Here is a 17475-nt window from a genome sequence, read left to right as displayed (position 1 = left end):
CTAAAGAATCATTGTAATCTACACTTGATTTTAATACGATTTACAATGAAATTCTTCATAAATCTATGCTTTTTAATAAACTTAAATCAGAGAATGATTGAGGTTTATTATTGAATAGTTTCTGATGGTGCAGTTCTTAAATCCCCATACGCCAGTTAATTCTTGTTTGATTCATAGTAGAACAAAACATCTAAGAGATCATCACGAGTAACTATGAGCATACATAAACATGCATATTGACTTAAACTATTCATATTGATAAACATAAATCATATTTATTTGACAAATATTCTCTTTATTCGATTAAGCAAACAAACCAGTGAGAACATTTGTTAAACGATGGAGAAATGCTCATGTTGTTCGCTCCAATTCAATATTTCATAAAATCAAAGAAAAAAACTCACGTCAACAAATGTTACTAAATCCAAAATATCAGTGAATTTCTTCTGTCACATTTTCTTGTCTTTCTTCCTCTTTGAGTAAACAACCGTCACGGCCATGTCTGCCTTGTAAAGAGCTTATTGGACTAGATTTAAACCAGGTAATCGGATGTAGTCAGTGCTTGTTATGATGAGAAGTTCCCCAAACTAGAATCCCCGGAGAGGCCGCTATGGCTCTTGTTTTAATACAAACCCCCCTTATTTTACGGTGATTGTCTTACGGTAACTGCTAACATTTCAGCGATAGTTTATCAAGCGATACTAGTGATTATGTTGACATTATTATGTTTGTTTTTGTATCAATTGATGGGGATAAAAATAGGATATTTTTGTTGTTTAACCTTGAAGCCTGTTTTCAGTTTACAGTCTGTGTAATTAAGACAATCCGTTAAAGGCACCAGCTCCTACAGAGACTTAAATATAGTCGTTACACCAAAACGGTAGACGTTTTTGTGATGGTGACGACAAATCGACAAACAATATCAATATTGTCAAATTTTTGCTCGCATATCGCTGTACAGTACTTAAAGTAACTAGAAACTTCAATACAAAAAGAAACATTATTCAAACTATCCAGTTCTTTTGAAGTTTTGGCCAATCACTTTGTTAGAAATACTCTTATCAATGTTTTGTAGTGATCAATAGATCGAAATAAATGGTTATCGTTAACCAATCACACACAAACACGTTGGACGTTTTGAGAAGGATAATTCACAGGATCTTCTGCAATAACGCCTACGAAACAGTATCACAATATCCCGCATTAGGCACGCACCTTAGGTCCCTGCCGTTTGTGGATTGACGTCATCCAGCATAAGACAATTAGAACCGGCTTCAGTGTACATCCGACTTGCACCACACACCTGTACGTACGCAATCGGTAACAACAATAAGGGCAATGCGTCGACGCGTGCAGCACATATCCACAAACACATCAATGCAGAAGAAGCCTTGAAAGAACTCAATACCACTCGATACGAACGCCCCCCCCCCCCACCCCCCATCCCACACAACACTGGCTGCACGTACGTACACCGACCGTGTAGTAGACTTCATGGCACACGGTGCTTCAATGTCATCAACCGGAGGCACTTCTTCCCGACCTGTGGCGGTTAAACACGATGAGGAAGTTCATGCGTACGCTTCCTGGATTCCCTCTTTCAGCACTCGCCTCACACGTTAAGCGTGCAACACACCACGGGTAATAAGAAGTAAACAAAAACACACCGGAAGTGAATCGGAATTGGACAAGGATTGCCGTGCAATGGGTTAACAACAGCTCACTCACACGCTCGTTAAGTTACTACCAGTTCTCGCACGCACTTTTTGCAACAACATATTAAACTAACCTGCTGCTGCTGCTGCTACTGCTACTGTTCGTGTTGCTGATGTAAAGAATCGGCACACAACACTTCAAAACTTTGCTTGCTGATTCTTGCTGATTCCGTTGCACCGTGTGACACGTTACATCACTCGGAAACACACTCACCGTAAGGCAAAAGCACGGCCAAGTAGTTAGAACAGCAGCGGCAACTGGATCAACTTTAAAATTGCCTAACGCGCAGGCAGGCAGCAGGTCGAGCGCTAACCTCCCCTCCACTAGACTAGCTCTAGCCGCATAGTGCAACTGCCAACTGCGATGTATCGAGCTAAACCAAACTGTAAGAACGTAACTAACTGCCGCCAACTGCTGCTCTCTCGGGGGACTCTACGTCAGTGCCGGGTTGCATGTATGAGCCATTTGTTTAACCTTATACAACGCGGATGATGATCGAACCGGCAGTCCCAAAACAGGGGATGGTGTAGCGTAGGGAGTTGTGCCAACGTGAGATAAAATACAAACACTGGAAAAGCTACAGCTAGCGGGGAAATGCCCGGGGGCATGGTGCAGAGGCGCTTGTGGTTGGTGGAACAAGGTTGAGAAAACTTGCTCGCTTCTCCATTATCTCTGGATATCCGCCCCCTGCCAACGGATCGTTTCTACGTCATCGTGCCGCCCCCGCTAGTGGAAAAGCGTCATTCCCAAAACCAACATCTACGTTTACCTGGGCGATTGGCGCCAAGATTTGTCAATGGATGGAGGACCTTGGCGGGCCTTACACCATGCCAGAACTCGTCACGGATATCCGTTTCGTCAACCGTTTTACGATCAAAGACTTTCTTTCATCCGGGCTTTCGTCACCACTGCTCATCTTGTTAAGACGGCATCATTTTTTAATTTTTTTTTTACACGTTTTACTCTTCTCCTCTAATGCGTTAACAGGCGGAGCGCGATTGCTGTACGGGAAGTGTACGTCACTAGCCGGACCGTGATGATCTTTCTACGTCAGCAAAGAGAGGATGATGAGAGGGTTCATTGAGATGGGGGGGGGGGGGGGAGGTTGCACTTAGCACGGTGCATTAATCGCGTTAGTTTGTGTCAGGATCGAATCGATTTCCTTATCAGACGGAACGTCAATCGTGAAAGCAGACAGACAGGAATTTCAAATGAGTTTGTCGGCTTATTTTTGCAATGATTAAAGGGGAACACCGGATTAAGAATGTATATAATTGGGTGGTGTATAAGGTAGGTGCTAATTCAATTTATTACATACGTTATATGGATTACGTTACATGATCTGCAATGCTCATTGAATGATGCTCTGGCCTATGTACGACAGTTGTTTATTTATTATGAAGTTGCTAACAGCCTAACGGTGTATTGCTTCATGACATTTGGATTTATGAATTAAGATAAACGGTTGCTGCTCAAAGATCCTTAACAAACTAGTAAAGTATTATTATTTAGCTTCAAAAATCGTAATTAAATCGTGCGAATGATAATATCACTTATATGAATTCATCTGTTAGTTCCACGATCCTTTGAAATAGTATCAAATTGACGACTGTCCGGTTCGTGTATTTAATAAAATATACGCTAGGAATTATCAAATAAAACGAAAATGACATAGACTGCCTCAAGAGAGGATTTGCCAGTAAAAACCCTTAAGTTAATAGGTTTTTGAAGGTTTCGCTTCGTGTTGACCTTCTTGTTACCAGCTTTTGCAGGCTTAATAAGATTTGCCACGGAGGGACGAAGCATACAAAGCTTGAACCCACGACGGGCATGTTGTTAACTTGTGTGATTTGGAGACCATGAGACCAATGATTTTTGCAGGTTTAGGGACTACAAATTGTGATATCTAAAAGAAAATTCAAAACTTGGGGTGTATGGGACATTTAAAGACTACCTATATATTTGTTTTCTTAACTATGTACCTGTCGTCTTCGATCGAATGCCTCTCCAAGTATCGGAAAATTAGCCAAAATCAGGAGAATATTGCACTTGCAGTTATCATACTATGACCGCAGTTTAACGATTAGCTTGGAACCTCCCGAAGAGGATCACAGCCGAGATGCAGGGTGCATAATATATAGTAAAAAAGCATTTTCCATTGCTTTTTTTAATTTTCTACTCGAACCAGCCGCCAACTGTAAAACAGGGTAATAAAACTAGACATATAATAAAGCAAAAAGCACATTGAAATAAAACCAATTTGAGCCATCTTTATGCGTGAAGTGCCATCAACCTCTGAACGAGCGCAATAAAGCTGCTCCAGATGCACCACCGAGATGCGCCAAATACTGTATGTGTGTGTCTGCATCACCTGTGCGACTGCAACACCCCGGGGATTGGGTGCGGTTGTTATGTGCAGAAATTTGAATAGCAAAATATGCATGACACGCTTCACGGCCGCCAAGCATATGTGCCACCTAATGAGCTAAACATGTACCCAGCATACACAGGTTTTTGTGTGATGGAGTGATGATGATGATGGCAGCACCAGCAGCAACAGCAGTATGATGGCTATCTTTCGCTGATGCGTTCAATGCTCGTTTCGTGGGGAAAGTTTAGTGGCTCGTTAGAGATGAGTTTCTACCCGCCGTGCTGCAGCAAACGGCACGCAGACAATAATACCCAAATCACATTAGCTGCGTCACACACACGCACATCGTGCCGTGGAAGAGGAACGGATAAGAATATCCGCAAGTTTGCCACCCCGAAAACCCTGTCCATTTGTGCGCGGGATAACATCAAAGGGAGAGTGAGAAGGTGTGGAACAATAACACATCACTACCAAAGAGGGGTTGGGCCAAAGGGGACACGACACGGGCGAAGTAAATCAAACACAAACACACAGTACAGAGCAAAGCTAACATCCCGTGAAGATCGGGCAATAAAATGGTAAAGCTCTTGCCTGCCAAACAAAGCCAACCCGAAAGCCGTAGGGTGACCACCCTTCTCCCGCCTTGGGGGGGTGGCTGGGTAGGTGGTGAGCATCCAACAACAACGTGGATTAGTGATGCGCCAATTCGCACCAAACAAAGGCCCCAGCAAAACTGTAGTGTGGCGCAAGTGCTAGTAGTGGGTCCGGGAGGAACGATCGCACTCTTTGTGAAAATTAACAACCAAAGGGCCGTTGGATCTTTTTATTGAAACGCAAAAGTAACGTATTGATGTAAAACGAATAAAGAACCGAATGAAATGGGCCTTCTTGGCGCACGGATTTGTGTAATGAGCCGTTTCTCCTGACAGATGGTGAATAATGGTGGAATATTTTAACCGTAGCACACACCAACTAAAGAATAATAGCCCAATACTTATTGAAACAATGTTGAGGATCACGTTTCATTTATTTGTAGGAGCGTAACTCAGCGATTCCAATTCATTAGTCTAGAAATGACCATTTAATGCAATTGTGATTTAGTATTATTTTGTTTTAAAATTGTCTCAGTTTAAGCAGATCTGAAGTGGGAACAGTTTAGCATTATATCACGTTTATTTTGTTTGCCAGAGTAGGACTAGAATCAATTCCTGACTTGAAATAGTTCCGAGCAAAGCTCCAACACTGTAAATACCTTAAATTCAGAATCAAATCCAGGACCCGGTTGACTTGTTCCAGCTCTGTGGTAAGCTCCACTACAGGAATGTGTTCTAGCAACATGGTTGGTTCGAATACCAGGGTAACTACAGCATCAGTTCAAAGACTGCGAAAGGTTAGCAAACAGTTCCAGTATCGAAATAGATCCGAGACCTGTGCTGTGGCAATTTTCTTTGAATCTACTTGGTCTACCATTAACTTCCTCGTGTTTCAGTTCTATATCCAGGAAAAGTTTGATATCACTTATAAAATCGAGATAGTTGCAGGATCAGTTTCAGTACCGAAGACGATTCCAGCGCCTGAGTTGGTACTATTATCAGGATATAAGTCCAAGATCAGTAGTAATATATCTGGATAGGTTCGGGATTTGTACCATAATTGTTACAACTTTGGGATCAGTTCTAGTACCGATTTATGCTCTGGGTACCGTTCCGGGATCATCACAATTCAGGGATACATTTAATGAGTTAAGAATCAGCTCCAATAATAAATCAATAAACAATCAACAATAATAAGGTTAAGAAGCAAAGGACCTATGTATGAATGTATGAAATTTTAAAGTAATGAATGAAGTTGTGAACAATTGGAAAATATGCCTCTTAATTTAATTCCCACCAACGAGCACAATAATGCTTGATTGGAGGAGTTCGAAATTAAATTAAAGTACTTAAAAATTATAACAGCAAGACAGTGTTGAAATAATATTTTCAAAGCAACACATAACAAGAAACATTTTCGATTTCGCAAGACAGAGTTGCACAAAACAAGCTCGATCAGCTAATATGTACATGTGCTTCAATTAAACGGCCAATACACCCCTTCATGTTTCAATCGTAATGTGCAGTGGAATAACAAATTTAAGCCCAGCAAATTACAAAATATGCCATCCACACACCTTTCATAACATTGACCGGTGTCGATCGACATGCGGCCCCGTGATGACAACATGCAACATGTGCTTTCCTAATACAACCGTGTCTGTGTCCCATACTTTTGCGTCAAACGAGCTGGACTAGCTACGTACGTCATCGATTGTCAAGACACATTCGATTGAAAGTCGGTTGTACTATTTTCCGCTTCACCCCTCCCGTCACTTCATGTAACGTTTTTACGCTTCCCCATTACCTCCCATTGCAGCAAGATGATGGCACAGCACACACACACACACACACACACACGAGGTTGCGTGCAAATGGCACGTGAGTGTAGCAGCCCCAAAGCAGCAGTAGCAAGCTGAGGCCATAAATGTCAGTCCGCTTTGGCGAACTAATCGTCGTCGTCATTGCCTTAGGCAGCCATAATAGAGCCAGGCGCATTAGCGATCGCCAAAACGTTAAGCCACCACGCCACACACCATCGAGCGCGTACATCGGCCAGCCAAACGAACTGCCGAGAAACACACAGTGCAGTGTGGTGTCCACACATTTATCTCACGTGTTGGACCGGCTTAACCATTCCTCAGTTTGCGAGGAGGGCGCGCGCTGTGGTGGTCAGGACCTGGAGCATGAAGTGAATCAATACTGTCTGGTACCATCATCACACCGTCCCACAGGCAACTGCGCACGAAATGTGACACTAATGCCTGCGGTGTGGCCTTTAAACGACCCTTAGCACACACGCTTCTGGTGGAAGGTTGTTCCCTAATGCTGTCCCGTCACTTACATGCTGCTCACCTACCATGGCTTCCCCACGACTGAACAATGTTCTGCGCATTTGATGGGTTCAATACACCAACTAATTGTGAACCGGTACCTGTGTGTGCAGGCGTTTGTAACGGAAGCATCAACGAGGAGGAGGAAAAAGTATAAATCTTTCCCGATTGCCTTGCTTCACATTTCAACATCTCGTTTGCTGGCCAGGGCGCATTCTGGAAGGCATATTAATTCATTCGTTACATTTCGGTAACTGAACGAACAGAAGCGCAATCGAAGGTTGCGCGAAAGGCTTCCAAAAATAAAGGAAAGCCCCATCCCCATCCACTAGAATGAACCCACCCAGTAGAGTACTGTAACGTACGGTGCAACCAGGAGGCCTTAGAACGTTGTTTGCCAACAGTGCCAACAATAACACCGCTAGGTGCGTTAACCTGTTTGCAACGATTGGTGCGGTTGCGCACGCCGCTGCCTGTGTGGTTCTTATTATTTCTCGCTATTTTTGGCATGCATGGATTGCATTGCATTGGTTGCGTATTTTTGTAAATTGATTTTTTGGTATAAAAATGTAAATCAAAACAGTTTGCTGCTAGCCAATGGGGGTTGTTTTCATTTGCAATGAATTTAAAGGCAATTTAGATAAAATATAAATACATCAGATCAGGCGCAAGACATTTTCCAACTATACTATAGATGTAATTAATTGTAATTAAATGTTATCGCAACGAATAACTCAACAAGTTGTAATATCTTTAAAAGGACATTTTCGGGTTTATCTTAATATTTTGAAAAAGGCTCAGCTTCATTATGTATTAACGATTAACTTTTAAAAGTGAATTTAGTGATCAAATGAAGGTTCATATGATTGGTGAAAATGGTCACACAATATCGATCGTAATATGGCATATTAAAAGAATTAATTTTGCAAATAGGTGAGTAACAGAATACTTTTTCATATGGCATCTAATAGAGGCGAATGAAACAGAGATGACTATAAGCAAAAAAAATGCACATGACATCTTATGCTCTACGTGTTGATGTATATTTTGTGAGGCGATATTTTTCACTCGATCACTGAATAGACCTTAAGCTGTGTTACGCAGTTTTCAATAAGATGTATCAAATAAACAATACAAGGGGTTCGTAGATAGCAATGATGTCTTTTTACCCCCGCAAGGTTAAAACATAAATACACAATTTACGGTACTGAGTTACAGGATCAACGTGTGCCGAGGTGCTTCAGTGTATTACTGTAATTCAAGCATCACTTTTCCTTTACCAACATATCGTTTGGACATGAATGGAAAGGTTATGTATTCCTGTTTCCTTCCTGACATAACGGTCTAAGCTTACAAGGCTTAGATGATGGTACTACAAAGACGTAACCGGATACTCGGTTCTGGGACAACGATGGGCAGAATGGAAACACGTTCGGTAATTACAGGAGCCGGCGCATGTACCATTACACCACTCAGACCAAGTGTTCCAGGCGCACCAAACGTTATGTGTTATGCCTAAATAAGTAAGGAACGGAACAAAGTGAGTAGAATTATGGTTCATAATTTTGCAGCTGTAGCATAGCCTTTCATAAGTTAATTCAAAATTAGACATTAACGATCACGCGATTAGGAGGACATTAGATATTGTTGGTGGTGTGAACATTGTTATCCTCTATTTTAAGTTACTTAGATTTTCATTACAACGGGCCCATTCATTTCATTTCATTACAACGGGCCCATTACACACTGAAAGAACGCTTGTTTTTGCATCCGAAAAGGTGGCCCAAAACAGATAAGTTAGAGCATACAGCCACCGAACCGAACAACAGGATATACGCCCATAGCTATTGAGCCATCATCGTCAGCACCATCCACACAAACTACAACAACCCCTATTCAGGTGATGTATTGTATATGAATGGGCTGGAGGGCTGGCTGGCTGGCTTGGTTTGGTTTTACCTTTTTTGCATATTATTGTAAGTGTAGTGAATAGCCGCAGCGCATGCAGATGAGTGATTTTCGATAGCATTCATCAAGAATTAGCATGAAAATTTAAATTCTCTTTAGCACGAATGCAAATCAGCGCGGCCCCGCCCGTCTCTCGCAATCCAAAAGGAGAAAAAAGATGTAGGATGTTTCGCAATTCAGATGAGGGGGCTGGGGGGGGGGGGTGGCTGGCTTGATGAATGTGTTTGGTGCACCGATTATCGATGTTTTCAGCATTGCTTTGGAGAAAGAAAACATCAACATCAAGCACAGCAGTACACGCCATTGTTCTCCGTGAGGTGGAATTAAAAGAGCATGGAAGAATGTCTAGCGACGATGCAAAGGAATGGGCAGAAATATGGAAAAAGAAGCATTGCATGAGAAAGTAATAACAAGTATCATTGACATATGAAGGACAATATCAAAATAAAAAGCTAATATCAAAATGAAAAAGTGTTATACAAATAAAAGAAATATAACAGAAAAAATAGCCACAAAACAAGAACAAAAGACACTAAACAGATTTCAAAACAAAATAAACAAACAAAAAAAAAACGGGCCAAAAATAAACCAACACACCGATTATTACCTAACAATTGCACCTCATTTCTCCTGGAGTTAGTTATTGCCATTTCAATGTATTTAATGATGCATCACCGAGTCACCTTTCTCCTAGCCATCTTCCGCGCACAAAGTGCTAAAGAAAAGAAAGACAATGCACAAACCACAAACCGTAGAAGTTATTAGCAATGCGACGAGACGCCCTGCTGTTTAAGCGCTGCACCCAACTTTGGATGATAATTTGAATGTGAACTAATTTTGCAGCCGGTGTGCATTTTCACCCATTCTTCACCGCGTGACAGATGTGCCGCCGCGAGAGTTTAGGTGCATCACCACCTCCACCTCTGGCAGGGGGTGGGGGTGGGTGGGAGAATTTGCGACGCTATTGTCAACATATTTGAATTGTGCAAAATTTTGTGCGCTTCACAACTCACCAGATGGCTGGTAAGCATCGGGGCTGGTAAGCATCGGGGCTGGTCGGCGTTGATGACGATGGGCCGCACTCCGTTGGTTAGCACTAAACCGTGTATGTAGTCGCTCCCCTGCGGGAGTTCATCGGTACCGGTACGTTGTATGAATAAAATATTGTTTCACAACACAAATGCCAGCAAACCCATCCGCAGTTCATTAATTCATGTACGCGCCTGCTGCTAACTCATTCACCCGTAAGCTTTGGTTTGGATGCTTACGCCAATACCGGAGGGGTACAATACCGTCCCGCCATCTTTATTGTGCTGCCCGATGTGCGCGGTACACACGGTTGGAATTGAAATTTTATTCATTTCATTTTCATCTCCCAACGCTGCCAGATGCATTACGCAGCAAACCCCGCCGGAGGAGATGTTCCTCTTCCCCGTATCCTTATACTTGCAAATTCTGCATCACGATGTAGAAATCGGTACCATTTTTTTTTTCTCCAAAGGCAGAAGGCTATAAATGGGAGCAGTGTGTGCGCAAACAAAACATATTCAAAATATTCTAAAACAACAAAAAGAAGTCACGTTGCTACGCAATAGAATTAGTACACACGTAACGCTGATAGAAAATGGAGGAGGGGCAGGGGGGGCAGTTGCAGGCCGCCACGTATTTGGCGATCGAACCCCTCGTTCGGCATAGGCCATGGGATAACCTTTTACAGATCCCGACAGCCCGTGATGGCATGGGTCGGTATGGACGGACTTAGGAGGCCCTAAGGTTGCAACGACCTTTGTTGCTTTTAATGGAATCGAACGGATTACACGATACAAACAAATCGTTTCATCGATTTCCATAATACATACAACAATGGTTAAAGTGTATTAATATACTGTCTAAGATGATTTTCAATTAGAGGACACATTTATTTATTTATTTATTTTATCTCGTATTTTTTCTAGTTTTTTTTTGTTCGTTTTTATTTGTTTATGCATATTTTTAAATGTTTTTTTTTGGTTCATAGTTTTTTTTTTAGTTATAAAGATCGTTTGCGCTACTTTTATAAAATAAAATTCTCACAACAAAGCTTCTCATACTTTTTATTTTTATTTTTATTTATTTTATTTTTATTATTTTATTTTATTTTTAAATAGCAAATAGTAACGATATAATAATAAATTCAATAATAAAGATATACACAAAATCCTATCCATACATTAAAAAAAGGAGAATTTAATTAACGCAAAAGTAAAATCTTAGAACAAAACAAGAAAGATAAACATAATTTAAAAAGACCGCAAAACTAACATACCTAACTAACAAAATTAAAAAATCGGGTGCATAAAGAATACTTATAACGAACTAACTGCCGACGACCGAAAGTTTTCCAAAATCAGAACGGATACAGTGAAAAAAACACATAACTAAAACAGCAACGCAACAAAGCAATGGAAGGAAAAACAAAACACAAGCCAAAATAGAAAAAAAACGAATGCATAAACATCCCCGGTTAGGCAATTGTAGTGAAATAAATCAGAAGAAAGAAGACTAGTAAAACAACAAACGGGAACGCAAAGAACAAGGGCTATGAAAAAATGCTTCGGGCAGGCAATCGGATTCAAAACACAAATACACACACACGCGCGCCTCTCTATAATAGATCAACCATTGTTCAATCGGCTTTCTTGCCGGTTAATCCCCACGTGTGTGCATGTGTTTCTCTGTGTCTCTCTGTGTGTGTTGCAGCCCCAATCGGGGTGTTGTTTTTTGAATGCGAAAGCAGAGCGCGACAGGAATACATTAACCTCGCTAAAAGCTGACACACGAATCGCGCGGAATGGTTGAGGTGCGATTGAGCCATCGCAGTGTTTCTATCAACTAGCTGTGTGTGTGTGTGTATGTGTGTGTGTGTGTGCCTGTGTTGGAGCACCGATGGAAGACAAAACCAATAGATGAACCAGAAGGAAAGAGAGGGGAGGAAGTTTAGAGAGGCAAGGGCAGAAAGAAGCCGCCATCAAGCTCCACAGCGCCGCGGGGTGTGCTTTTGGTCTACAGTGCTAGGATCGCGTTTAGCTTTCCGGCCCACTCCAGTTTGCATACACACTGGCACAATCTATCACAACCCCTCCGTTTCTTCTTCAACCCCTATTCCGTCTGTTCTTTTTTTTTTTTTTGAATGATTTTCTATGGAAAAATAAAGCGACGAATCGTAGGCAAAGCGTTAGAAAGTTCCAACTGGGGCGAAGCGAACTCTTTCACTTTGTCAGCGTCATCAGCGCGGGATCCCAGGCCGCGAGAGTTCACTAAACTGTGCCCTGAAGTCTGAAAGAGCGTTCTGAACACTGGGGGTCCAAGTCATGCCCGTCGAAGTTGCTCTTGGCTAGCTGTAAAAATTAGCTAATGTAAGGCTGACACGTCACGTTCGAAAGAAGAACCGTCCCTAACCGCTTCGGAAATTGCTGTAGGGGCTTCAACCGAATTCAACCGAATAACAGTCATGAAATATTACACGTATACTAATGGGGATCCATTAATCAAATAAAGTATAGTTTAGGTTGATATTAGTAACAGTTTAACACTGTCAAACTGTAATGATTTCTCATGTGGACTTCTGAATTGCCATTTACGTACTACAAACTATCCAGGATACTCATGGTTGGCCGTAATGTCTTATTTGTTTCATAATTCGTATTTAAAATCATTTAGTAATGATACTGTTTCTAACATTTACATAATTTGCTCCATCAAATTGGAAAATACCCCAGTTATGCCTAAAATGTGTTACACACGATAGAATACGGCTATACCATACGTGTCATCGACGTGCACCATCTTAGAACAGTTAGTCACGCCTGCTCGACACGCGTTAGAATACCCGCATAAGCAGCCAACTCAAGAACAAGTTCAAACTCGTATGGTCAGCTTCCAATTTTAGCTCGAAAGATGATGACGATTTACTGTGATGATGATAGTGACTTTCCGAAAACAGAGCGCGAAAGCGAGAGAGCTCTACTGGTACGAAACTGTTTTTGCAACATTGTAGGCACAACGTCTTGAACAATCTGGCACAACGTCTATCAGAAGGACACCGAAGGAAACGCGCACCAATCAAGTACCATCAGCAGCTAACTACCCCAATCCTGCCTCTGGGCGGCGGCGGAGCTCATCGCAGTTGTTGCATCGGCGTTCTTATCAGTCCGCTCGCGTACATGACCTTTGCTGGAGCAAGCGTCAAGCCACGGTCCGGCTTTCTCTGCCACAACAACAGTGAAGCCAGGACACAGTGAAGCGGATGATGCTGATAAATGCAGCTCACCAGATTGACGACGAGGTCATCATTGGGTGTGTTAGCCTCAGATGTGATTGGCGATGCATCAACGGGAACGGGCTCTGCTTCGGGAACTGAGAGTTTGATATGCGAGTAAAGTACTGTTCCATGTCCGTTGACTGATGGATAGACATGCGGGAATTGATTAAATGTTACTGCATGGTTCTGTAATGAGCCGGCAAGATGGAACGTTTTAGTGGAAGTAGTTAAGAGAGATTTATTATTAACCGTTCAAGACAACGGCCGCAGACATCAGAAGCAATCCATCATTCTTTAAAACATTCGAACACAAGTTATAGTCGTTGATAGATGATTATTGCTTCCTGACTCTCAGCCAAGAGAGCACTGCTTTTAACAATATGTCTCTTCTATCGTCAAAACGCACCGCAAATCTTCCGCCAATCTAACCTTCGCACATCTGTTCCGCTCACGATGTACTATATTGGTAGTGGGCAAAAAAAAGCAACCAAGAAGTATAGCGCCACGGAAGTAAATCGCTATTCTTCCCAGTTCGCGACCGTTCGGCATTGCCAAGGTGCGCAAAACGGCACACACCGAACCGGTAACGGTTGGTACGCGAACAGCATACACTCGCTAGTCACCCTATGCCGCCGAAGGTGTTTTGTGGAGAGTACGATTGGTTTTTTCTTGCACAGTCTCCAACACAAACACACGGAACTGAATAAATGGATGACCCGCGTGTTGCTGGTACCGTTAAGTCAAATAATGCCGGCATGTTTGTCTACATCACCACCAGGCTACCCCTTCTCTCTGCTGCGTGAGTTCGGAACTTCGGAACGCACGAACACAAGCGGCCCACTCCGATCGGTACAACAAGCGCACACTCCAAGGTGAAGTGTCAAGCGACCGGGTTCGAGTGTGTCCTCGGGCTGCCTGCCAGTGATACCCACCCTCCCGCATTATGTTGTCTGTGATCCATGCCACACACACACCAACACACTTTGCCATTCACCTGGGAAAATTAAGCACAAGTTTCATATTTCGCCAATCGTGCAAGCAAAAAAAACACCGGTCGCTTCCTCCCTGTTTGTCCTGACATCCAACACACACACACACATAGACAGAGGAAGAATCAAAACCGGGGATTTATATATTTTTGCAACTTTCAACACCAACCAACCCGCCCCAAACCCTTCGACAGACAAATAGACAAACCGGGACCGGGGCCAGACAGTCAGACAGGCAGACAAACAGACACAGGAACATCGCGATGCAGGCGAATCAAGAATCAACCCATCACAGGGGGGGGGGGGAGGGAAGAAGACACGCGATGTAGCGGCAGCGGGAAGGAAGGGTCAGCGCGGTAACTGCATCATGCACTCACGAAATTGCATTCGCAATCCAATTGTGCGCGATTGCCCGGTCCCTCTCTCGATTGGATTTTGCTGCTTTAGGCATAGCAGTGTGCGATTACCCCCCGACCGGGTAGGAAGATGGAAAGACACAGGCAGAGAGGCCCTACGTGGCACGATAGAAGGGTAATGGATCGTGCAAAGTTCAGAATTAAAATCAATAAGCTCTATTGAGTTAAGGCCCCCTCCCTCCCGCCAACGACCTACCAGCCCAGCACGCTGGTGCGATGTATTTCTGGCGCTGTTAATCAAGCACAAGCACCAGCCGCTAGATAACTAGCACGGGAGTTAGCGTGCCGTAGTAGAAGACCTACGCGGGAGATCTAGAACGATAAAGCACAATAGGCAGATGTGTGTGTGTTTTTTTACGGTAACAGATTAATAGGTTGAATGGGTAGCGGTGCTTGAGGTTTTAAACAGCACTTGTTGGGAACTGGTTCATGGCAGGTTCGTTGTTAAACAGGGTTGTTTAATTAATCTAACAATACGGCAATAAAGTAATGTTTGTGTACTGTTTTTTAACATCTTTTAAAATTTTATGTAGAAGTTTGTTGAAATTTGCTTTCTAATACAAAGATTCATGTACAAGCTATGACCAAGTTGCCAACCAAGGATACTTGGTTTTTGGTTAATCTTCATGGTTATATTCCACATTTGATGCTACTATCCAACTCTCTTTTATGTCTCCTACCGAATGGTGGGATGCTGACACAACATATGTAGACGACACTGAGGACATATCGATTTGCGGTATATTGCACCTGTTATCGCTTAGGGATCAGGGTATGCTGGAATTCATATAACGAACTATTACTCTTACAGTCACGTTGTCCCAAGCAACAGCCTTCCCTAACTGGCTGAATTATTTTATATCACTTCGAATATGTCGTCGTCAACTAATTAGATGATGATATCTTTTGAATTCAGTATCGAAGTACCGAGGATTACCTTCATACACCCGTACCAGACGATCATTTTTGGTTGCCACGCGCATGTTATATATCACATCAGCTGTTGGTATGATATAAAGATCTTAATCAGTATTCCTAAGCATTAACGTATCTTAATTAGTAATAGAGCCGATAGTAACAAATATCTTTGTTAGTTTTCCATTCCTTACATATGATAGTTATGATATTTTATAGACATCTTAATTTGGGATAAATACTATTAACAACTTATTGCTACTTTTAGAAAACAGAGACCATTCAATACGCAAAACGATCTCTATGATAATTGGATAGCTTTTTCGTATTTAATTACTGATATCTTTTGACTACATGTGTTCTATGATTGATTATTATGGAAAATGTAACTCATAAGTTTCTCATTTCTGAAAACGGTTTTAAGCTGTGATTCATTGAGATAATTAAGATAATATTAGATAACCGATCATGCTTTCATTTACTTTTGCCTGTATAGAAAAGGATTGAGTTGTCTATTATTATCTTAGTTCTCTAGTTCTAAAATGTTTAAAATGAAGCAATTGCTATTAGCCACAGATAGGTCATCAAACAAGGTTAAACCATTTACCAATCAGGACGTTTGATTTCAAATGCAATGGTTCCAATTCAGATTTAAACGCACAGTGCTGTCGCCCAGTCCCACACAAGATACTATTAGATGACACTTTTATTCGAAAATGAATGGAAATTGTTATTGCAAAACGGGCAGTTTATATAAACCAAGATGGAGAGATAATCTAGGGCTTTATCATCATCATTTCCTGTGTACTTAAACCATACTTAGAAGCTGTGTACCTAAATCAGCGCGTTTCATCTAGCCCGGGCAGAATAGAATTAATGCCGTAACCTCGTTCCGTAAATGTGCAGCAATAGCAGCAGGAACGGATTTTACTGACCAGCGCATGTATGCGCACGGGTAGAACGTAAGGAGGGCGCAAACTACTGCATATGCAATCCTTCCCCGTGGGTGATCACCGCCAGTAAGACACGTATGGGCCTTGCTTTCCTTTCCTGCTGCCACAAACCAGCCACAACCAGCCACACACACAAATTGTCAGTATCGCAAACGCAAATCTATTTAGCAGGAAAGAGTTCAGGGAGAAAATAAATCCACCACAACGGAATAAACCATGCAACGGGAACACGGGGGCTTGTGTGGGGTTAAAGCTAGATTTCTGATTAGCTGCCTACGGTCCAGCACTCGGATGCAAATGTGCAAACAGCACGGCACAGGGTGCATATGCACTCATGCGATTTCACTTCTTGTTTTCTTGTACCTCCAGTGCAGTGGCACGATTTGTGTGGGCTTGTGTGTTTTTATTTCACCAGGAAACATTCATTAATAATGGTCGTATTATAATTTACTAAAATCTTTTAAACTTTTATTGCATCTTTAGATTTTTAAGCAATCCAATTTGCAGTGTTTAATAACACGAAACCAAAATCTCATTTATACATTTAATGCAAAACTACAAACAGATACTCGTCATGAGCCTTTTGTGTAATCCTACCCCACGTACACAGGATGCTTTGTTCCCCCATTTCAACGATCATTGAACCCCCAAAGAAACGGTTATCCAACTTCCCAAAAAAGGCCCAATTTTAAATTTTTGCGGCCCAAAAAAATATTGTTCATTGTAAAGCGCAAGCGATTTGAATAAATTTTATGCAAGAAAGTTCAACGTCCCCTGCTAACCCTTAGTCCCCCCCACCAGGCACACCACTCTCGGGAGAAAGTTTTCGATACCTGCACGAGAAGGAGACAGAGGTCCCGGGCAGCAAACTCACAGCAACAGAGGCTCTTACACAATCGCGAACCTGCTTGAGGTGACAGG

General features: G+C 42.2%; 1 protein-coding gene across 4 annotated transcripts in view; it reads right to left on the bottom strand.

The window, feature by feature from the left end:
* LOC121595155 (inositol-pentakisphosphate 2-kinase) overlaps positions 1 to 17475 on the bottom strand; it is a 110626-nt gene that overhangs the window by 13849 nt on the left and 79302 nt on the right. The window contains exon 1 of one of the 4 annotated variants that reach the window (XM_041918835.1): positions 1930 to 2073. The exons of 2 other annotated variants lie outside the window; for them this stretch is intronic. The gene's annotated coding sequence lies outside the window, so the exon portion shown is untranslated. One more of the 4 variants, XM_041918834.1, reaches the window with a different exon arrangement.

This window comes from Anopheles merus, chromosome 3R (assembly GCF_017562075.2).
Source record: "Anopheles merus strain MAF chromosome 3R, AmerM5.1, whole genome shotgun sequence".
Classification (NCBI taxonomy): domain Eukaryota; kingdom Metazoa; phylum Arthropoda; class Insecta; order Diptera; family Culicidae; genus Anopheles; species Anopheles merus.
Note: the sequence above shows the minus strand (reverse complement) of the source record. Positions and strands in the feature narration are given on the sequence as shown.